Consider the following 24,683-nt stretch of genomic DNA (forward strand, 5'->3'; position numbering starts at 1 on the left):
GCAAGCCTGAGGGCATTGCAGGAGACCAGGGTGTATTTCATCCCTTATCTTCAACCACATAAGGCAGATGCTCCCAGAGCAGCCTCCATACCCTACCCCTGGGAATGCATTCCTTCCCCAGGGTTATTCCTTGCTGGGAAAAGAATTCAGCGATATTTCTCTAGGCATAAGATACATATTGTCAACTGAAGAATGATAAGGTTCATAAATTTGGAAATGAGGGTTTTATTTCACATAAAGTGTTGCAGCCTGCAGGGTGGTCATTCTGACAGGTTGAGAAGTATAGCTTCCAGCAAGGGAGGGGCAAAGGAAAGCAAGATTCCTTCCTTCGTGGAGTTTACATTCTAGTGGAGAAGTTAGACAATATATCAGTACACAAATAGACAACACGTTCATAAATAATGGTAAAGAGCTATGGAAAACAACCAACCAAACAAAAAAGAAACAGAAGCAATAGTGTGATAACTGTAGTGTAATGGGTTAGAGAGGGCAACTCCAAAATGAGCATTCAAAGGTGGATATCCAGTTAATGAAAAGACGCCAGCCTCAAGGAAAGGAGAGAAAAGCATATTTGAGACTCAATAAATAATAAGTATGAAGGTCCTGATGCAGAAACCAGATCTACCTGCTCCAGTATAAGCACATATTTGTCTATAGCCTGAGCTCAGTTAGCAAGGGCAGAGAGCAACTGTTGGACACGAAGATGGAGAGAGGTACTCAGGAGGCCAATGGAAGATTTTAAACCGGAAAGTAAAGTGATCTTCCAGTTAGGAAGCCATTGTTAAGTGTCTCAGCTAGAAATAAAGGTGGCTTGAAAGTCAGAGATTTTAGCAGGTTTTGGGCAAAGTATGTGAACATAGGATATGTTTTAGAAAAAGAGCTTTGTAAATTTTACCACAGTGTGAAAATTTAATGTATTATGACTATAGTTACTCATTAAATATTTTAAATAAATTCATCTTATAAATTACTTTCAACTTTTCACTCTTTTTTAAAATATTAACTCACCTCCAAACACATTTTTATACCACTATAGCTGTCTTTGTTTCCTTTGTCCTTTTTCAATACAACAAACTAGATTCTGATGAAATAATACCCATGTGCATAGTTGCTACTTGCTAAATATTTGCTATATTAATGACTGCATAAATAAAATATAACAGGCTTGTTACAGGGCTGTTGGGTCAAAAAATATTCGAATGAATGAAACATAGATTGGAAGGGTTTATTGCAACCAGTTAAAAGTCAGTCAACAGTCTCTTCATTTCAGGATAGGAATTTTATAATGTCACTGACCCTGGGATATGTGTTTACATGAGACTTCTTGGCAGCATTAGTTTAGTCTGGTAGCATAAAATAATGTATATAAGTGGGCTTTGGAAAGAATACAGTTTTGTGTCAATAATTGTAAGAATTGCTCCCATTTATTTTCTGACCCCTATGTGCATTAGATCTCGTGCCAGGCATTTTTACATATACTGTCTTGTTTAATTCTCACAAAAATCATGAAGGATAAATGTTATCGTTTTGTTTTAAAATTGAGGGAATTATTACTCAAATGTTATTTAACATCTGAATGAAGATGTATCTTTCAAACCCGAGTCTCAATTATTCTATTGCTTCAAAGATTTAGAATTGATTTAGAAATAAATATTAAAACACAAATATCTAGGAAATTATTAATTTCTTTGAAGAATATCCTAGAAATTATGCTACATATGTTCCTAAAATAATCATAGAATTATAGATTGTAGAGATTTAGAGCTAGATCTGTAAGGAACCAGATGCTTCTTCATATGTAATTTCTTGCCTGACTTTCACATGCTCAAGGTCACAGAAAAGCAAAGCTGGGATTCAAATCCAATTTGGTGCTCTTCAGACCATAGCATACTGGCTCAGAATTTGACATTTTGTTCATCTCTGTGTTTATAAGAAGGCAAGATAAAAGACCCAGAGAAATCTATGAAAGGGCTCATTTTGCCATTGGTGAAAACAGAAATTGTGATTTACTTGAAAGAAAAAGATGACATAATAAAAGCAACAAATAGCTTTGGCTTTAAAATATAGTATGCCCTAAAAAATGCCTGAAAATAATGAAACAAGAGTGCTTAACACCATCATAAGAGTGTATTGCTCCAATGTAGAGAAATATAGAGGTGGAATGGAACCTGTGAAATGTCAAAGGTAAACTTGGCCAATGTCAGCAGTGTGCATTGCAGAAACCTCTGGAATTCATGACAGAGAAAGCAGGAGGATGTAGTAAACAACAAAAAGATCACTGCATTGAGCATTCCACAGATTTCTCAGCAGAAGAGGAATTTTCATCTCTCTGATGCTTTCAGCTCAAATGGGCCCCAAATGACAAATATACAGTATGATTCTCCTGCCACCCCACCCCCACACTGTGACCTCTGAGTGGAAAGAGACACCTACAGACATAAGCCTGGGGAAGGCAGGTCTTTACACTCAGGGACAATCTCTCTTGCATACACACTGGAAATGCTTTCTCTCCTCCCACCCATAACAACAAAGTCAGAATGCCCTCCACCTACACCAAATTTTTCAATGACTAATTTGTATGTCATGTAATTAAGACAACTGATTTCTCAGAAAAAATAAATGTGGTTGCATTGAGCGTCAATTAGAGTTTTCTTTAAATGAAGGTTTTTTCTTATCTCTGTTGGATATGCAGAATCCTAGTTTTGTAAAGAGTTTCGAGTGAATTCAGAGTAGACGTTCTGGATATTAATCATACCAATGATGATACACAAATATGAGAAACAAGGTCATTTAGATAGGCTATAATTTATTATGGTCCACAAGGTTAGGAGTAAGTTAGAATCCCATGTTGAAATATGTTTCTGGGGTATCCCATGCAATCTGTCACATTGATGGTTAAAAGTGAACTGCAGTGCCTAGGCTGAAAGTGGGATAGGGTGTTATTGGGAGTTGTACCTATTAATGTTTGGGAGGTTTGATTTAAATAATCACATCAGTTTACATGTTTATACCAATGTAGTTGCTTCCCCATTGTTTTGTCATCCAATTACAACTCAATGTTTACCTTGTCCCATTGACTTAGAGGACTTGGAGAGCCTTTAATTGCCTGTGGGGGAAAAAATGTAAAGGTGTTTTTAAATAAGTTAATGCAGCAGACAAAAAAATTTATAGAAATCAGAAAATAAGAAAGATCCAACATTATTGCTTTTAAAGGAAGAGATATCTGAATCACATTCAGATATCTTGTTCATAGAACAAAGTGTTCTGTTTCTAGTCTATGGCAGAACAAATCCTATTATTTTCCTATGTAGCAGCCATCACAAGGTAATTCAGTAATTTTTTATTTAATCTATTTCCTTGATATTATACTTTACAGAATATGTTTTGTCTGTGTTTTTTTCTATCTCAATCCATCACCTAGTAAAGCCCTTAGCAAATGGGAGCTATTTAGTTCATATCTGTTGAATGAATGAACACATATCCCTATACTTCACTCTCCAAATGGTATATCCTAATAATGGATTTGGATGGATAAACTCATATGTGTTTTCAATGATTGGGGTATTTTATGCAAGGGCCTCTGATCTGTGAAGAAGACAGATCAACAAATAATCTGTATGTTTTGGTGTGAATATCCCTCAATATTCACATGGTATTAACAGGTGGATTTTGAGAAATGATTAGGTCATAGGGACTTGGCCCTCATGAACAGATTAGTGCTTTGTGAAAGGGGTAGAGGAAACTAGCCTAGGTCTCTTTTCTGTCTTCTGCTCTTTTACCTTGTGGGGACCCAGTGTCCTTTCCATCCAGAGGATGCAGCAACAAGGCGACATCTTGGGGACAGAGAGCAACTCTCACCAGACATCAAACCTGCTGGCAACTTGATCTTCGGCTTTCCAACCTTAAAAAATACAAAAAATAATTTTTTATTATTCAAAAATTAAACAGTCTGTGGTATTTTGTTGTAGCAGCACAAATGGAGGAAGACACTGTGGTTAACACTATAGCCAATAGAGAAAGATACAGAGGCTTCTGGGAACAGAGAAGAGCTCCTGGTTCAGCTTTGTAGGTTGGCCTGTTTTGAGATTTCTTCCACCTTTCCTCCCACCTCCCATTATATTTCTTTGCTAATGCTTGGTATAAGTCTACATCAAATGCATTATTTTCTGGCCCATCTGTGAGTCTCAAGTGTCTGTGCCCTTCCTCCACCTCCCTGGGAACCCAAGTCTCAGGTACAAACACTGTTATTTGTCCTTTTTGATAGGATTTCTGTTCATTCTGTCTGGTATCAAAGACTGGTCCCCCCTAGACCTCCTTAGTGCGTCAACCTAAACTCTACCTACTCGGCTAGTGCTTTAATGCATAATGCTCCACTCAGTAAGTGCTTAGTGAAAATATATTGTTCAGAACACTGACTTCTGAGCCTATAGTTGCGTAGATTTCTGGTTGATTGGAACATTCCTAAAAGCCAAATTCCCACATTCTAACTTTTGGGAATTTTAAGCTCAACTCTATCAAAAAGTGACCAGAAGCCTAATAGTTTGGGGTCATAAAGATTTTTATATGATTTTACATTAAACTTTACATAAATTTGATTGAATCCTTTGAATAATACTAGTATGTCTCTCAAAAGAGATGATTTGGGAAAACAAAATCTAAGCAAAGTTTGCCACATAAATCTCTTTAGCCCTGCAAAAGCAAAGCAAGTGCTTTGTCAGTATTTCCATAGAACTTGCAAATAGAACACCCTTCACTATGAATAACAAAGAAAAGCAGATAACTTGCATGAAATGAGCCTTCTGGTACTTTTTTTTTTGTCATAAAAATCCTAGAACTCCTTTCATCTCACCTGTAAATTGGCTGTTATGATTATCCCAATTTTACAGATGAGTAAACTAAGTTTAACAGAAGTTTTACAATTTTCCCATGGTCACATCTGCTGCCAAGCAGCAAAGCAGGGAATGTGACTGCAGTTCTGACTCTCCCCAAAGCTTCTCTCAGAGAAGTAGAATCAAGTGGTAAAGAACATTTGGGATTTAAATCTAGACTTGTAACTACCCAGTGGATTTTTTTTTTTGCCTGCTGCCTAGATAGAAGCCATTTATCAAGACAGGGTAATTGCAATAGAGGTAGAGTTTAATTTTTGCAGAGCCAATTGAATGGATGACCAGAGTTTTATTATTGCTCAAATCAGTCTTCCCTAAAATTCAGGGGCTAGATTTTTTCAAGGATAGTTTGGTGGGCCAGGGAATGGTGCTACTGATTTGTGGGGGATACAATGACAGAGATATGGAAAATAGTCTGCTTCTGGGTGGGGCCACAGGACCAGCTGGTAAGTCTGGGTGGAACCATCCTCATCAGAAATGTGAAAACCTGAAAAGACATCTTAAAAGGCCAATCCTAAGTCTTACAATAGTGCTGTTTTCTTCAGGAGGTTAAAGGCAAGTCAGGGGTTATTTAGATCAGATCACTTTCACTGTCATAATTTTCTTACTGTTACAATTTTTGCAAAGGCAGTTTCAGTCTTGCTAGAGTTCCAGTCCAGTCTCTCCTGTATGATCCTGAGCATATTATGAAACTTCCTTGAGCACAGTTTCATTATAAATCAAGTGGGAATAAAAATAATTAAAATAGTTGTTGAATATGTTTAATGGGCTAAATGGGAGAACCAATGGGTTCTCCTTGCCCACTACCTAGCAGAGCCAATTATCAAGACAGAGGAATTGCAATAGAGGAAGAGTTTAAGTCATGCAGAGCTGGCTGTATGGGAGACTAGAGTTTTATTATTACTCAAATCAATCTCCCTGAAAACTTGGGGACTAGACTTTTCAAGGATAATTTGGTGGGTAGGGGTTGAAAAATGGGGAGTACTGATTGGTCGGGTCTGAGATGAAATTATAGGGAGTCGAAGTTATCTTTTTGTAGAGTCAGTTCCTGGGTGGAGGCCACAAAACCAGATGAGCCAGTTTATCCATCTGGGTGGTGCCAACTAATCCATCAAGTGCAGGGTCTGCAAAATATCTCAGGCGCTTAGGTTTTACAATAGTGATGTTATCCCTAGGAGCAATTTAGGGAGGGTGAGAATCATGCAGCCTCCAGCTGCATGACTCCTAAACCATAATTTCTAAACTTGCGGCTAATTTTTTAGTCTTACGAAGGGAATCTAGTCCTCGGGAAGGAAGGGAGTTTGGGGAAAGGACTGTTATCCTCTTTGTTTCAAAGTTAAACTATAAACTGAGTTCCTCCCAAAGTTTATTTGGTTTATGCCCAGGAATGAACAAGGACAGCTTGGAGATTAGAAAAAAGATGGAGTCAGTTAGGTCAGATCTCTTTCAGTGTTATAATTTCCTCAGTTATAATTTTTGCAAAGGCAGTTTTAGAGATATGGGCATTCACAATTTTTTAACTAATTTGACGGAATTGTTTTCAAAAGGCTTTCTATAGTGTGCAAAAGTAATAAGAATAGTGATTTGTCTCAGCAACTGCCTTGCATCATGTTAAACACCCAGACCACAACCCCTACTTCCTATATGTATGTTGAAGAAAGTTGTATTTTAAATTATCTGGGGTTCTCATACTCCTTGGCTCATGTATTTTAAAATCCATTGGTGAGTTCTGATTGCAAGTAGGTTATTTTGAGTGTCCTATGGAACCATCACTGTGGAGCTACCATGGCTGACAGGGACGACCTGGTGACCCTTTCAATGGTGGGATTCTAAGGAGTGACAGCTTGAGATATAGCATATGTGCTTGGAGAGCTTTCCAGGGACAGACTGCATTTTTGGCCTTAGTGTTTCACAATGCCGAGGCATTACGGGGACATGACTGTTAACAATAGAGCATGCCATTGTTTTGCCGGTATTTTTTTTCTCAAGGCTTTCTGAGTGACAGTCCCTGGGGAGAGTGAATTATCATCCTTAACTTGTAACTTAACTGCTCCTGTTGTCATTCTGCATAATTGCTGTCACCCAGGTAAAACTAAGTTGTTTTTCTCCCTGGTAAATTCTCCCACACTCAGCTTGGAGCCCTTCAGGCAAGGCAGGCAGTAGGGAACCTGGGCAGATAATGTGGCAATTTAAAGGCATCCCGGAAAGGGGGAATCTTTAAAAGGCTTTTTCTTTAAGACTAATGTCATGTACAGTGAAGATACTGGTTTAAATAACTGAAGTTGCAATTCACTTCACAATTACAAGCGTAGGGATTATAATAGTATGAACCACATTGTAGTTGTGAAAATTAAATTAGTCGATACATGAAAAGTGCTTAGTTCAGTGTGTGGCACAAAAGACCTCGGTAAATGTTGGCTTTTCTTACTTTGCAATCTTATGTGCTTATTCATTACAACCATCTTTCAAGGTAGTAATTATGATTCTCGTTTTTCAGATGAGAAAACTGAACTTTTTTGGAGCTGGAATTTAGAAGTAAGTAGGTTTAAGTCTAATGCAGATGGGCTTGACTTCCGAAAAAGCTCTCTAGATCCAGCAAGTGACTAGATTCACCAAGGGAAAGCTCTCTAGATTTGTTGTTGTTGTTGTTGTTGTTTTGCCAAGTAAGATGTGAAAAGAGCTTGTCCCTCAGGGGAAATTACTATAGACTATAGGGTTTATCAAATAGTCCCTTTATTTGAATAAATTATTTTACTTTTTCAAAAACCACATTTTCATAAAACTAATATAACTAGCTAAATACAATAACTAATTTTGAAAAACAACTGCCTCAATAATTTATTTGCTTTCATGAAGACACTGAGGCTGATAATAGATATTGGTAATGCTTACCATAAGAGTAATAGTAAACACAATTACAATAATGATGGTGATGTTGATGGCGATGATGATAATAATATAATAATGTATACCATTTATTGACCCTTTACTATAAGCCAAGCATTGTTCTAAGAACTTGCCATCAATATCCCATTTAATTCTCATTAGTCAGGTGCTATTATTATCTCTTATTTATATATTATGAAACTGAAACTTAGAAAGATGAAGTAAAATACTGGAAGTGACAGTTGCTACATGGATGAGACGGATTTGATGTCAGGCTATCAGGCATCAGAATTGTGTTTTTTATACAGTTTGTAAATGACACATTAGGACTCGAACCCAACACCCCCTTCTTCCATGTTCATTCTCTTTCCTTTTTGTTCAAATGGGTGCTGAGCATGGATGCCCTTTGACCAACATTTAGTTAGATTTTCTATAAAACTAGGCAGCACACACTCATTAGATTTGAGAAAGCAAAATTTACTTAGACTATAGTATGGTGCATACCGTCAATGCCCAAATACATAAATCAAGAGTAAATATAATATAAAAATTGAGTTCACTGACTACATAGATGATTCTTAATCAGGTCTGGAAGAGTGGGAGAGGTGGCCCAGGAATATGGTTAGGGATGGAGGCTACAGCCTAGGAAGCAAAGGAAGGATCTTGGGAGATGTACGTTAAATAAGCACTTTCAGATGACTATATGACTATGGTTTTCATTATATACAAACTACAGAAAGTAAAACTCAGCAAAATCTTTGCTAGCGCGTATAGGTCATGGGTTAAAAAGAGAGAATGAACCACTTCCTAAAGATATGTCTACTTTTTATCAACACATACTTTAGTTTCAGACTGACCTATGCTTAAACACTGATTACACTTTTGAGTAAGTGAAATCAGCTGAGTTTCAGTTTGATCATCTTTAAAAGAGAGATTTTGATACTTTCCTTGCAGACATTGTTCCTAGCACATGGTAAAAACTCTATAACCAAAACCTATCACTACTATTATTATCTACTTTAACAAAAATGTAAAGTGTTATTCGTTTAATGACAAAAACACCAGTGGTTTTGATAAATGCATATTTCCATTAATTTTATTATTGATACTTCATAATCTATTCAATATCTCTTTCTCTAGGTACTAATAATTGTACTCACTTGAAGTTACCCACTTTTACCTCTATTTTCTTTATTTTTATTTATTTATTTATTTATATTTTTTTGGGACGGAGTCTCGCTCTGTCGCCCAGGCTGGAGTGCAGTGGAGCGATCTAGGCTCACTGCAAGCTCCGCCTCCCAGGTTCACACCATTCTCCTGCCTCAGCCTCCCTAGTAGCTGGGACTACAGGCACCCACCACCATGTCCGGCTAATTTTTTTTGTATCTTTAGTAGAGACGGGGTTTCACCGTATTAGCCAGGATGGTCTCCATCGATCTCCTGACCTCGTGATCCACCCTCCTCGGCCTCCTAAAGTGCTGGGATTACAGGTGTGAGTCACCGTGCCCAGCCTTCTTTATTATTATTATTATTATGTATTTTTGTTTCTCTTTTCTCTGTTTTTTTCCCCAGGATCTCTCTGCTTCCCTTTTTCAAACCAGGTTATCTCTTTAGTTAAAACTTCATGACTTTTTCTCTTTAAGGTACTCAAAACAAGAAATTCCAGTTTTCACAGCAGATGTAAGTATTTTGTTTCAAAAATAAGTAAACAAACACACACAACAATTTTAACTCCTGATTATGCTCACTGGGAGAAAGCAGGTATTGTAATCTGGACATTTCTTGATGAAATTCCTCACAAGCAGTCTTAAAACGTACAAAGGTTTGGCTTCATATGGATGGGCTTTCAAAAATAATGTGTAGACCAGCCTGACCCTCTAGAGGTGCAAAGTTGCAAATTCCAGTTGCATTCTTTGAAGGGTTAACGTCATTGTGAAGAGACTCAGAACAATTCACCCCAGTGACCAGCTGGTGGTGACACTGCCACTTTCTCATGGTCTGGACCTTAGGCGCCAGGGTCAGACGTTTTGCAATTGCCTTGACAGTTGTAGGGAGGAGTTATGATATTTAACCTAGGACACCAGCCAACAATTATCTATCTGTCAAAACTTTTCAAATATAATTCAGTGTTACTGGGTCCTGCTGAGCCTGAGACTGCCAACCTGTCTGAGTTACATAGGAAAGATCTTCAGATAATTTCTGTAAAGGCAGACAATGGCAGCCCCATCACCAAAACTCAGAGTTAAGAAGGGAATAAAGACAATTTTTAACCACACTTCTCTTCCATTAAAAGCAATCAAAATGTCTTTGACTTTTGCATGAATTTTGAGTCAGGAAAAGCTACGCCTCCCCTCTTAGAACCTCTGGATTATAAAAGCTGGCTCTGCAGCACGTGGTTTTCTGGGAGTTAGGGAAGTGTCAGTCTGGCTTAACTCAAACCTGCTCGTGCACTGCCTTTCAAATTTGAGCACACTAACCTCTTCCAGGCCACCTTCAGAGTTCATTTTCATGCTCTGATCCCCAGATCTACTGCCTCTCTCTCGATCTCTGTACTCTTCAGTTAAAATGGCACAATGGGGTGACATTTGATTTGCAGAAGATAGAAGCACAATCATTGCCTTTGATTCAGTGCTATGAAAATTTTCCCTGAGAACAAGTTTACTTGGGGAAGGAAGGAGAAAGAAAAAGGAAATCTCTGCGCGTGTGTTGTGTGTGTGTTGTGTGTGTGTGTGTGCACGTGCATGCGTGGTGTGGAAGGTGGGGATACCCTTAGAACTTTGCTGATAAAATCAGCAGAGATTTGAGAGTGCATTATAGTTTTATTTTTTGACCAAACCGTAGTGCTGGGGGATTTGACTGCCTTGAGAAAAGAGGACACATTTGTCAGACTTTTCACTTCAATATGTTTGTGGAGTGGGTAAATAAAATACTTGAGTGGATATGAATTGCTCTGTTGTCCGGTGGCTTTAGGGCTAAAGGTTTACCTTATAGTTTTGCAAGTCCTCCTTTGGCTTATAACAGCTTTGTGAGTGAACATATTTGAGATTCCTTACCCTATAGCAAAGCAGCTGAAAAATCAATGTGCCTACTGAAAAGTGAACTCACAGGTGTCAGAAGAAAAATGCTTTAAATATCAATAAATGTATTTCAGAAAAATGTGGCGTTTCTGCTTACTGTGTGACTTGAGTGTAAATTCTAGGACATAGCATGTGCTTGATGAATGACTTTTGGATGAATGCATGTGCTATTTACATAACACATATTTCATAACAGCTAACTAGCTAACTGTTCTGCTCTTGATGTAGGTAATGGGTCAGTAATAGGTCCATGTGATGTTGAAAAGGAAATAAATTAGAAAGGAGGCCATTTCAACTTAGGTGCTCAATACATTATGGTTGGATAAATTAAAAATTCACTATTGAAAAGATGGTCAGTCAAGTCATTTTATGCTGCCTGTATTTTGTTTCAAGGTTATTAGACTCTAGGCATAAGCAGAACATAGCTAAACATAAATTAGAAAAAAATCCTGAAATAGATTACTATAGAAATTTTTTTTCTTTAAAAGGAATGGCAACTGTTTTTTTTTTTAAATTATTATACTTTAAGCTCTAGGGTACATGTACACAACATGTAGATTTGTTACATATGTGTACATGTGCCATGTTGGTGTGCTGCACCCATTAACTCATCATTTACATTAGGTATATCTCCTAATGCTATCCCTCCCCCCTCCCCCCACCCCACAACAGGCCCCGGTGTGTGATGTTCCCCACCCTGTGTCCAAGTGATCTCATTGTTCAATTCCCACCCATGAGTGAGAACATGTGGTGTGACTCCACCTCTGGGCAATTGTTTATATGCCATTATGTTAAACAATTATACATATAATTGTTTAACATTATAGAAACATTTATTATATAAGATGATATAAACAATTGCCATTCCTTTTAAAGAAAAAAATGCCCATAGCAATCTGTTTCAGGATTTTTTGAAAAAGGTTGTTTAAGTCATAATTAAAACATTTTCCTTGATTTGGAAAGAGAGAGGAATTGATCCCATAACTGCCCAGAGAGAAAGGGCTCTTCACAGAGAAGGAGGTGACATTCTTTCTGTCTGTAAATTACTGGCTTAATTCTTAGTAACAGACTAATCATTACTTCAGGCTTTCCAGCTGAGTTAAACCAACATGACGATGTGAGGACCATTAAGAGGTGGGTGGATCACCAGGTCAGGAGTTTGAGACCAGCCTGACCAATATGGTGAAACTCCATCTCTACTAAAAAATACAAAAATTAGCTGGATGTGGTGGCGAGCACCTGTAGCCCTAGCTACTCGAGAGGCTGAGGCAGGAGAATCGCTGGAACCTGGGAGGTAGAGGTGGCAGTGAGCCAAGATCTCTCCACTGCACTCCAGCCTGGGCAACAGACTGAGACGCCATCTCAAAAAAATAAAAATAACAAAAATAGAAAATGTCTTGTTGGTCATATATGTATGTATATATTTTTAAACCACTTTATTAAGGCACAATTGGCATGTAAAAAGGTTTGTTTATTTAATGCATGCAACTCAATGAGTTTAGGAATAAGTACACACTCATGAAACCATCCCCACCAACAAAGCCATAGACATATCCCTTACCTCCCAAATTTTCTTCTGCTTTCGTTGTCATTGTCATCATCATCAGTGTGTGTGTGTGTGTGTGTGTGTGTGTGTGTTTGGCAAGAACATATAAGATCTGCTCTCAGAAAATTTTGATAACACAATATACTATGTTAGCTCTTGGTACTATTCTGTGTGGTAGATCTCCAGAGCTTACTTATTTTATGTAACTGAAATTTTGTATCGTTTATAAGTCAAATATGTTGTTAATATATTGATTAGATGTTATACATTACTTATGTTTAAGGTCAGAATAAGTAGAAGTTAGAAATATCTCCCAGCATCGTAAAATGACTGAATGTTTAATTATTGAGAGAAAAAAGACCCTAAGTCTGCTGTGCAAGCAGCCTGATATATCTACTTAGCAGCACTTCATCTGACCTTGACCAACAGTGTCCCTTATGATGAACTCCTTTTAGAAAAGGATTTCTGGAGGATATTTCCCATGTTTTGAAAAACACCAGTTGATTTTCTTTGATCAGACCACAATACTAATGTATTTAATGGTATTTTTCTCTTTACTTTGACACAAAGGAAGCATAGGTTCAAATTTCCTACTCTGCTACAGACTAGGTAAGGACAATAATATTTATCTTATAGTGTAATGAAGAACAAATGAATTAGTAATGCAAAGTATTTATTGTAAAGTACAAACTTTACCATTAAGTCTGAGCCCCTTGATACCACAGGAAGTGATGTAAAGACTTGCAGGTTTTCAGGGCCTCTGGCCACATCTAGCATCCAGGAAGCGTTCATCTCAATGGCTTTGGCCATGGGATCTTCTAGGCCTTGCATGACCTTGTGATATCTTCTCAAACACCTATTTACCTCCACCTTTGTAAATCCTTCCTTCCTCTTGCCGACTCAAATAGAATTGATTTCTTGATTCATGGTGTCACCCTGGTATTCTGTATACAGCAATATTTCTCAGCTTTGGCGCTATTGACACATGGGACTGGATAATTCTTGGTTGTAAGTAACAGCTCCAACAACCTGGATGAAGAGTTACCTACTTCAAACTACCTAAAGCAATGTCACTCTACATTACTGTTGGTGCTTATTATTCTATAATTAGTTTAGAAAATATCTTTGCATATTTTCTGTATACACAATACTGATTAATGCTGCCCCTTTCTAGTTGCCTGTAGCAGATATTGAAACTTCATCACTATTGTAGATTGCCTTTTATTAAACCTCATCAGGATGGGCAGTTAACCAAATCATCGAAAAGGTTGAAAATAGCAGGGAAACATAATGTTTATAACTTAAAAATATAAAAAGGCATTATTTATCCATCTTTCTCATAAATTTAACCTGTAATTCATCCTATACAATTTCCCATAGTAATTTCTTTAAAATAAAGAAAAAACTTGGAGAGACTTATGAGACATATTAGTTATATTCACTCTAGAGTTTCATTATTGTTTTCTCTGTCTTGTCATTGTCTAACCTACATCTAATTACACAGCAATTTTTCTTTTTTTTCAGACGTAGTCTTGTTCCGTCACCAGGCTGGAGTGCTGTGGCGCAATCTCTGCTCACTGCAACCTTCGACCCTGGTTCAGGCTGTTCTCCTGCCTTAGCCTCCCGAGTAGCTGGGATTACAGGCATGCACCACCATGCCCAGCTAATTTTTGTATTTCTAGTAGAGACAAAGTTTCACCAGGTTTGCTGGGTTAGTCTCAATCTCCTGACCTCGTGATCCGCCCACCTCGGCCTCCCAAAGTGCTGGGATTACAGGCGTGAACCACCGCGTCTGGCCGACACACACAATATTTATCAATCAAGTTCACTGTCTTATGTGGGTGTGGTTTGCAGTGCCCCAAAACAATTACAAGCAATTACAATTATAACGTCAAAGATCACTGATCACGGGCCACAATAACTGAGACAATTAATAATGAAACGTCTGAAATGTCTGAAATATTGTGAGAATTACCAACATGTGATACAGAGACATGAAGTGAGCATATGCTGTAGGAAGAATGGTACAACAGAATTGCTCAACAGAGGGTTGCTGCAAACCTTCAATTTGTAAAAAGTGCAGTATCTGTGAAGCACAATAAAGCAAAGTGCAATAAAATGAAATAAGCATGTATTGGATCACGTATTTTCTAAACATTACCTCATTTGGTCACCAAAAAATAATAAGACAATTATATCAGTCCCATTTCTACAGGTGAGGAAATTAAATCCCAGAGAAATTAAGGAATTTACCTAAGGATTGGATCAGAATTTCAGACCATGAGCATTAACTCAGAGAAGACTCTGAGAAGACTAAAGACAAGGAGGGAAACAACACTTATTGAAAGGCATATTTTAACTAGAAACTTTCTATATTTCAAAAACACTTAAGAAGTCATTATATTAAGTCAATTGCTACTATCAAGAAACTAAGCCTCCGAGATATTTAGGCAATTTGTCTAAAATAATGGGATCAGAATTTAAGTCCATGTCTATTGAATCAAAGTGATTGTTCTTCTACTTAGAAGAGAGAATGTTTTAGCTGGAAGGGGCTTTTTTGAAACAGTTCAAAATAGATTCCTAATGTCATTGATAAAATAAAATAAGGATTAAAGAGAATGATGTCCTTTGTAGACTTGCAGAGAGGAGAAATGCAAATGAAACACGATCTTGGAAAACAAATTTCTATCTCTGTTATTGGACGGCCATTCAACATCCTTTAAAGGAATGTACTTTTGTATAATTAGTGACCACAATAAGCCTAATCTAGGAACAACTGTTTTTGGTCAACTCCTACAAATTTCTTGTGGGAGAAAAATGGACTTCCTTTTCTATGAATTCAGAATTCATAGCACATGGTAGTCACCCAGTATATGTTTGTTGGATAGATGATGAATGAAACAGAAAAAATAACAGAACATCTTTTTTATGAGAATGCCTATATATTTAAAAGCATATTCTATTGTCAACTCTGACAACAAATAAAGGCCACTTTCCGTCTACTGGGATATGAATCATATTTTCCCTACAATCAAATTGACATATTTCTAGAAGATACTGACCTCAGTTTATAAATAGTCCCATGCCAGAGTGAAATGAGAAAAGACTGTAAAAGACTGGACTAAAAATTATGAGGTTGGTGAGAGTATGGTGGAGAAGAGAGAGAAAAGAGTGGTAAGAAGTAAACGCTGCCTGTCTGCCTCATTAGGGTATATATTTACTTCTGTATGCACATATGCATGTGCACGTGCATTTGTGTGACAGAAGTTAGCTAAGAAAGAACAGTTAAAGATAATATAGTTGTAAGAAATAATTTTATCAAGTAATTTACAGGATATGGTGTTCGTAAACAATAAATTTACAAATAGTTATGGAGCCTTTACCGTGTGTTAGACACCACTGTAAGTACCGGAGAACCAACAGTAAACCAACCAGGTCTTTGACACTGCTGTAAGTACCACAGACCCAATAGTAAACCAAACAAAGTCCTATTATCCATGTCAGTCACCACAGTTACAATCGCAGTAAGTACCGGAGACCCAACAATAAATGAAAGTCTTTGACCTTATGGTGCTTTTTCCTTTTAATTTTATGATTTTTAATTTTTATACTTTTTCAAGTTGTCTTACAACTGCGTAATCAAGTGTTGAACTGTATTAATTCTGGAAGTAGACACTGCTTAGCGAATGTATTTCTGTCACCACATATAATAAAAAGCAGTGGTAGAACCAAAAGTAGCTCCTGAGGTTCAGAGCCAAAACAATTTAAACACAATAAATAACAGTGCTGCATTAGGTCCTAAAGTATAAAATAAATTAATGACTCCATAATGATATAAAGTGTTGAATAAGTGTGATGAAGCAACATTCAACAATTCTTGCAGAATAAATTTAATTCCAATTCTCAGAAAGGAAGAGTTTAGATTTCCTGCATCTTCCTTGAGAATATGCTAGAGTTGCTAATTCTTTCCTAAGAATAGCACAAGGAAAGAGAAAAAATAGTAACTGTACAATGGAGAAACCTGAAAAACACAGCGTCAATCAACTAGTAATGGATGCCATCACCAGCATGTCATGTGGATGTCATGTACTTCTGAAAAGATAATATGAGAAACAACTTTTACTTCTGTGATATTCTGCCCAAACTCATATCCCCAGTCTAATTGTGAGGAAAACATTAGAAAAACACAGATTGAGGGCAATTATACAAGATAGCTGGCCACAAATCTTTAAGAGTGTCAAAGTCATAAAAAACAAGAAAAGACTTGTCACAGAACTGTAGAGATATGACAACTAAATGCAGTGTGGTAGCCTGGATTGGATACTGGAATAGAAAACTGGTGTCTGGATTTTTGGCAGTGGTAATCTACCAATGTCCAGTTTTTTAGTTTTCTGATTTTGGCAAATGTGCCACGAAAATGTAAGAAGTTGACAATGGAGAAAATTGGTGATGTATATGTGGAAACACTCTTTATTATCTTTGCAACTTTTCCGTAAATCATAAAGTATTATAAAGGTAAAAATTATTTTGTGAAAAGCAATGGCAGAGAATATTAAAAATAAACACAACAAACAAAAAGGCAAGGTGTGGGTGTGCTCCTCCCAGGAGTCAATAACTTAGAAAGCAAAAGCTTGAAATTAACTACATGCAAGCACAGGAATTTTATGTGAACTTGGGCAAATTTCACCCAGGGAACTCCTCTAGCCTTGTGAGAATTCTGAAAATCCTCTTTACATATTGGGCTGATTATCCATGTCAGCAATCACAACTATAATGAGTACAGACAAGTTTATGGCTGTAAAAGCAAAAGTGAGATGGAAGTGAAGCATGGTTTTGTCTTTGAAATAGGTGACAAAAGGTTCTACCAAGTGAGAGGTTATTTCCCAGACCTTGGGTATCACTTGTTGGAAATACATACTTGATGTGGAAAAAAATCCTAAAATAAAAAACACGTGTGAGTGAAGAGCTATGAAAGGATACTATATATCTCCAGGGATTTAGGGAAGTAACTAAAATAGTCAACAAAGGCTGTATTTCATTCATTTGACAAGAGTTGAAGTGAGAATCACTAGACTAAGCTCATTGCATTTATTTCTGTGTTCATGGACCCCAAAATAAGCGAGGAATGAATGAATGAATGAATGAATGAATGAACATAACAAAAAGATATAATGCTTGGAATTGTGGGAAATGCCACAACATAGTATTCTATTAGGGCAGATGCTCATCAATAGTTTGGATATATATAAAAAAAGATAGTACAAGCAGTAAGACATATAAATAAAAAACCATAGCGGTTCAGAGGACTGTGATTTTAAAATATTCTTAGGACTTTCCCGTGTGATATGTTAAACTTCATTCATTCCAAGGTTGTATGTGCAAGGGATAAAGTACTTAAAGCAAAGACATTAAAGTTTGAGTCTCAGCTCCACACCTGACCCCCACACACGTAGCTCCTATAGATTCAGTGACTTTATAGTTAACACAAAGAGAATGAGAATACCTAACTCTCTCACTGATTTGCTGGGAAATTTAATAGACAAAGTTTGTAAAAATGCCTGGCAGAGCGAGTGGCCAATAGTGGGAAATGACTATGAATCTAGACAGAGGAAAGTGATGAATAGTTAACTGTTGCTGTTCTTAGTCCGGGTGGGCAGTCCTTTATTGGGTCTATCCTCTCCACAAGATAATATTTGTACTTTATGAATCCCTGGTCAGTCTAAGAACTCCCTAATAGTGGAATTTTAGAGAGCAAGAGAGCAGGTAGAAACTTCTCAGACCCTTGACAACCATAATGTTCATTCAGGCAACCATCCTGAATACAATAAGCTATTTTTTTCTCTACTGTTAGCATTTAGATTGGCAGATACCAGAACATTGATATATTGGTTTCCAAATGCATAGACCCCAATCTCTTTCCTTAGGCCGGTTAATATTAAGCATTCTTTTTACTCATGTAGTAGATGGTCTTCAATGGCATTTCCCTGAGTCGATATAGTCATATAACTTTCATTTTGGATTGAAACAGTCAAATCAGGAGAAGAATAATGTCTCCTTTTGCAAAAGGGAGAGCCAGAAGTGCGGAAGGATCATGGAAAATTGGTATAGAGTTGCGGGAAGGCAGCTGAGCATTTGAGTTATCTGTTGGCAGTAACATTATAGTCAGTTTGGCCTTCGCTTTTCTCTCAAATACTCCACAAATCCTGAACACTCATCACTTAAAAAAAAATTCATGCAGGGATTATGGTGGCTAAAAATTTGAAGTTCAGGTATTCTATTTTAAATGCTTTCATCCTGGGCGTTTATCAGTCTTAGGTCCTGTGCTTCTAGTTAGAAGCATGACACAAAATCTGGGGAAAAAAATAGGAATATTACTATTTTAAAAGTGTTCTTACTTGTGTTAATTATTTAATGCTTACACTAGGAATCTGCAGGTCAATTTCATCATTTCTGTTTTCCAGATGAAAAAACACAAGCTGAGAGAGGTTAAGTGATGTGTCCAAAGTAACAAGATAAGTCAGTAAATCTTTTAGCTGTGTCTAGAAATTACTATGCCCTGCTGTTAATACCTGGGTGTGAATTAATTTTAATTAGCTCTTCCTTCCAAGGGCTATTGACTTTTAAAAGAACATAGTAAGTAAAAGGCTTCATTCACTAATACTAGGACTTAAGACATTATAACCCTTGAGTAAGTAGACATTTAGAGGAAGTAAAGGACCTTCTACATGTTCCACAAATCATATAAAACTTAGGTGAAAAATATCTACTTGTATGTAAGATTTATTTTGATGATATTCAGCTGTGACCCTGCTTTATTAGTAACATTATACATATTTAAATTTGTTAATAATTTAAAATTCTTTCTGGTTGCTCTAATCATGAGTCAGAACAGCAGTTGTACAATTATCATCTGTCACAGTGACCACTGGAAGACCAAAGAATGATTCTATAAAGGACCATGGGAGTGTAATTTGAACATTTGGAATGTTCTAATAATTCTATAAAGGTTCCACCACTGCATCTTACAATTGTAATAGTTAGGAATAGATTATTCCTCAGGTCAGTAAATCAAACACCATTTATGCAGAACGTCAAGAAGTTTGACTGTGAAAGAAACAAAACCTAGTGATCTGGTAAGAGCTTAGAATAATTTGAATAATGGCATAGATGATAACCAAAGCATTCGTAGATGTGTTTAACATTTTGAGCTTTTAATTTATCTGTGATGGATGAAAAAAGGTAAAGTAAGCCATACACTGCGGGTTTTTAATAAATAACCAAAATAGTTATAGAAAAGAATAATTATGGATCATGAAGATGATGAGAATGATTATTTTGATAGTGAGATTAGAGTTGCCAGAGAATGAAAAATGCCACAGAAATCAGTAAAGAGCACTGGACAGTATGTTAAAAGACTTAATCTGAACCCGCTTCTGTTGTTCTCTGGTCTTATGATCTTGGGAAGTGATCTAATCTCCCTAAATCTGTTTCCTCATCTAGAAATTAGTTAATACATAAGACTTGAAACCTTCCCTTCCAGTGTTTCTCAACTGGGGCAATTTTGTCCACTAGGAGATATTTGGCAATATCTGGAGACATTTTTGGTTGCCATAGCTGGGAGGGTGTTACTGGTATCTGGTGGATAGAGGTAGGGGTGCTGATAAATATCTTACAGTAAAGAGGACAGCCACCTGCTTTTGTTTGGAGATCAAACTTGTATTCTGAAGTCCTTATGCTTTCATAAAATTTTGTTTGTCTGGAATTCTAAATTCGAGAATTCTATCTTTTAAGTGTAAGACACCATAATGTTGTAGGCACAGTGTTAAAAAATTTACTTTTCTTTGCATAGATTTTTCTGGGTTGACATAAAAGTAGGGGTTGTGTGATTTCTCACACAATCTGTGGGTTCTTGAGGGAACCCAGAAGTAGATTGGAGAAAGGGTCTTTTTTTCCCTCTCTAGTTCCAGGAGGTGAACCACACACAGACTGCCTAATTTAGTCTACCGCTGAGATAATACTGATTGTGGCCACAAATCATTCTTGTCAAGTTAAATATGGCACCCACCGAAATTCTCACACATTCTTGGCATTTGTTTTCTTGGTGCCATGATGTGCTGATTAACAGTGCTGCTCTTTCAAAAAGACCATCATTCATGAGTTCTGTCTCTCTGACCACTCCCAGTGTGATTCATGTTGCTATATAGGTATGGACTTTTTCACTGCCAAAAAAAAAAAAAAATGTTATGTTTTCCATGATGTAAATTGAACAGCCATACCTAAGATAGTTCAGCATGGTTACACCTTGTAATGAAATAAATTATAGGTGCAAGAAACAAATAATGTATGGAAATGCAATTTAGATCTTGGAAAATGAAGAGAGAGAGTAACAGATTTGTGAGCCCTTTCTGATTAGCTTGTAGTTTGCTGGTGTCTTTATTAGTAGTTCATTGGAGCCAAGTAAGTTGCTGAATCATTGAACAAAGTCAAACCTAAACTCTCCTCTTCCACTCTCATAAAAATAATAGTTAACATATATCGAAACCATATTGTATACCATAGGCCATCCTACAGATTTCATGTTTCATGTTTTATTGAATTTTTTGAATGAAAGCTTTTTGAACATTAATGTGCATAATAATCTCCTACAGAACTGTTAAAATACAGATTCTTCACTAACATTCTTCCTCCCTGATTTCAGTTCTGATTCTGAGTTCTGGGACAGGACCCAAGAATTTGTGTTTCTAGCTAGCTCCTAGATGACATGGTGCTGATGCTGCCAGTCCAGTAGCTACCCATTGAGTAGTGTTGGCGATGACACTCTGAGTCAGCTACTATCATCATTAACCCTATTTTATTCATGAGGAAACCAATCCTCATGAAGATATGATACGAATTTTTCCAGGATCAAGACATTGGAAAAGGTAGAGATAGGACTTGGATTTGATAACAAAATCCACTGTCTTAACTACTGTATATATTAAACATTAATCTTGGATTCTACTTTCTCTTCAATTTGATTTGTGAATTAAGTGCTCAATGTGCCTGGGTAAGCTTAACCTACAAACCAAGAGACTTCTATGGCTAGTAGAACTGAGGGAAATATTCTTACTGGTTTTTATTTCACTAAGAGGAGTACAGTGGCTGTAAAAATTGGAAGTGTGAAAGAAACACTGGTAACGTCTGCTGGTGATTTTAAAGTGGAGAGTTTCAGGCTCAGGCTGCCAGCATTTCTGAATAGCAGTTGAGCAACTGGCAACATCCCAGGACCTCAGCAGGACTGGGAATTCTGAATGGACAATATTTCTTTGTTGAATTCCTCAAACTAAAATTAATCATGACTGGGCATTGTTTAGAAATTGTCAGGGTGTATGCTTTCTAGTAATTGATTTATTTCCACATGGACACCTTGTTTTTAATGCAAATGTTTTTTCTTGATGGGTAGATTGTATTCCTCTGTGTGTGCCAGGGGGCAGTGTGGTTTAATCATAGTAATTATGTTTGTTGAGGCCACGTTACGTTATTTTTACTTTCTGAAATCTGTGCTTGTTGCCTACAGGAGGAGGAGATACGGGGTGTTCTGGAATTCTTAGTTAAGCTGAACTTCTAAATCCAGCTCATTTTATTCTTGCTGCTGCGTTCCAAATATTGTATTTCTTCAGAGCAGGAACTCTGAGAACACCTGACTTTTGGAAGGCAGCTTTATTAACAAGAAGGTAACCTCATGGAATGGAGGTGAAATTGCATAAAGTTAGCAAAGAATGCCTATTTAAACATTAGAATCAAAGGGAGGCACAGCAAAGCAGAATTCAGCATTAATATAAATGTGTTCCATTATCAGGGTGCTGAGCCACGAAATGCCGTAGGGTGGGTTAAGAGGGAATTCAGTGACCTTTCAGGACTTTGAAATAGCCACTCAGGAAAGTAGGTCTTGCCTATTTTAGACACTCTAAAAATCTAATCCTTGGAATGCAGGGACGTTATGGGAATGAAGGCATTGGTCTTATATTCGGAGTTCCACATTCAGCTGATATGTTTATCATGATTGTAGTCACGTTTCTATGAGTGCTCTCAGGTTAATACACAAGGTGGTCTATTTGTTATTGGTATTTGACCACTGAAAGCTCCACAACTTACGGGCTGAAATTTATGTGAGCACAAATGGTTTCTTTTACATTCAGTAACACAAGAGTGACACTTGAATATACAGACTTCTAGAGTCAGAATACCTGAGTTTGAACACCATCTTTGCCTCTTACTAGTTATGTGACCTTAGGTAAGTAAGTTAACCTCTCCGGCTTTGGTATAGAGGGTTGATGAGAGGATTAAATAGATTAATGTATGTATGTAAAACATTTAGAAAGTGCCTGGCACCTAGCAAATACTATGTTAAATAGAAGTATTTTCTATTGTAATTGGTGGTCATAAAGGCAATCTGAAGAGCAGGTTTAATGAGCCATCGTGGTCTCTTTTCCTAGATCTTTAGCCTAATATTGACTCTTTTAATCTTCTAATTCTGAGGTGAGAACCAAAATGAAAGGATCCTAAGGAAAGGCTGCAGCTCTTCTAAGTACTCTCTTCCAGGTCTCCTTTGCTCTGGACTCCATATTAGCTTCTGTTTGGAAAGGGGTCCCTTTGACAGGGAAGTCAGTTCTTTGCCTGTCTTGCTAAAGCAACTCTAAAATGAGGCATTACAAAGAGAAAAGGATTCAGAAGAATCTATTCAGTAAAGAAAACATTTTAAAAACTGCTTTATTGCACACATGGGAACAATAGACACTGGGACTACCAGGGGAGGGAGGAAGCGGGTATGGGTTGAAAAACTACTGGCTACTATGCTGACTACCTGGGTGATGGGATTCGTACCTAAAGCCTCAGCATCACACAATTTACCCATGTAATAAACCTGTAGATGTATCTTCATTATCTAAAATAAAGCCGAAATTTAAAAAACAAACAAACAAAAAAACCACTTACTTATTCTTTTTTTCTAAAGGGTTTCCCTCCTAGTGTCTAGCCCAATTTTTTCTTATAGGAATGAGTTTTGTCTATAGTTGATACCACTTCTTCATCTCCTTCTCGAATGATGGTGGGTGAGATATAGGGGAAATTCCATTTGAGGTCACCCTCATGTTAAAGTATGGTAGCCAGAGCATGGTCCAGAGAATGTTACAACCTGCACGAAATGGCTATGTTGTCATGGCAGCTTCACTTTCATCTCTATGACCACTCTGCTTTGGATTAAGCAGGGTAAATACACCTTTGCCAGCCACATCCAGGTTCCAGGAATCTGCTTTTTCTTCAATCTTGAGAGAAGCTTGACTAAATTAGAGGTTTAGGAGAATGAAAAAGGTATTGTACTCTGTCTGTCCTACACTCTTATATACGTAGTAGGAAGAATGCGAGGATAGCATTAGGAAAGCAGTTGATTAACATTTCCTGTGTGTGATACGCAAGGTTAGTCATTTGGGCACCCCCTAAAGTATTTGAATATAACCAAACCAAGAACAGGATGCCATGGTTTCAGGACTACCCTAAAGGAAACAGTATCCATCAGTATCTATGGCTAATTGATCACTGCTACTGCACATGGTCATCCTACTCCCATTATATTCATGCGATTCAAGCTGACCACATTTACCCATCCCAGTGAACAAATTTCTGCTGTAACCAGCCAGGGCACTCCCTTTTACTCAATCAGAACACTTATTTTTTATGTAATCAAAAGATCTGCAAATATATTACGTTGGAAATATTTTGGAAAGGTAAAAAACGTTCCTCAAATGCAACCTATTTATTAAATATATTCTCATCAATCAGAAGTCCTGCACAATCACAGTGTCCCTATTTCCCCTGAAGTCACCTGTTGAATACTGAGCAGTAGAATATTCCTATAACTGGAGCAACCATTGCGTTGAGTGTATAACTTGTCACAACTAAACATTGTTAATGAAGGGGTGTGTGTGTGTGTATGTGTGTGTGTGTGTACATAAAATCGACCAAGGAAGAAGGATGGCATGGTGTTTTATTTAACAGACAGTTTTAACAAGCTCAAAGCACATTTCCATCCAACATCGGGGGAGGCCCGTCCTCTCTGTGACTGGGTTGTTTGGTTTTGGACTAGACTGCCATAGGCTTTAGGTATAACTACATCAAGAAGCGAAAAATAGAAATGATAGCACACAGGGGATTGAAAAATGGTTTAAAGTAATCTTTCAAAGGTCCTATTATACATATTTAATATTTTATTATGCTTACTTCTTCCTCTTTCTCTAGTTCATAAATCTGTGG

This window comes from Macaca fascicularis, chromosome 5 (assembly GCF_037993035.2).
Source record: "Macaca fascicularis isolate 582-1 chromosome 5, T2T-MFA8v1.1".
NCBI lineage: Eukaryota > Metazoa > Chordata > Mammalia > Primates > Cercopithecidae > Macaca > Macaca fascicularis.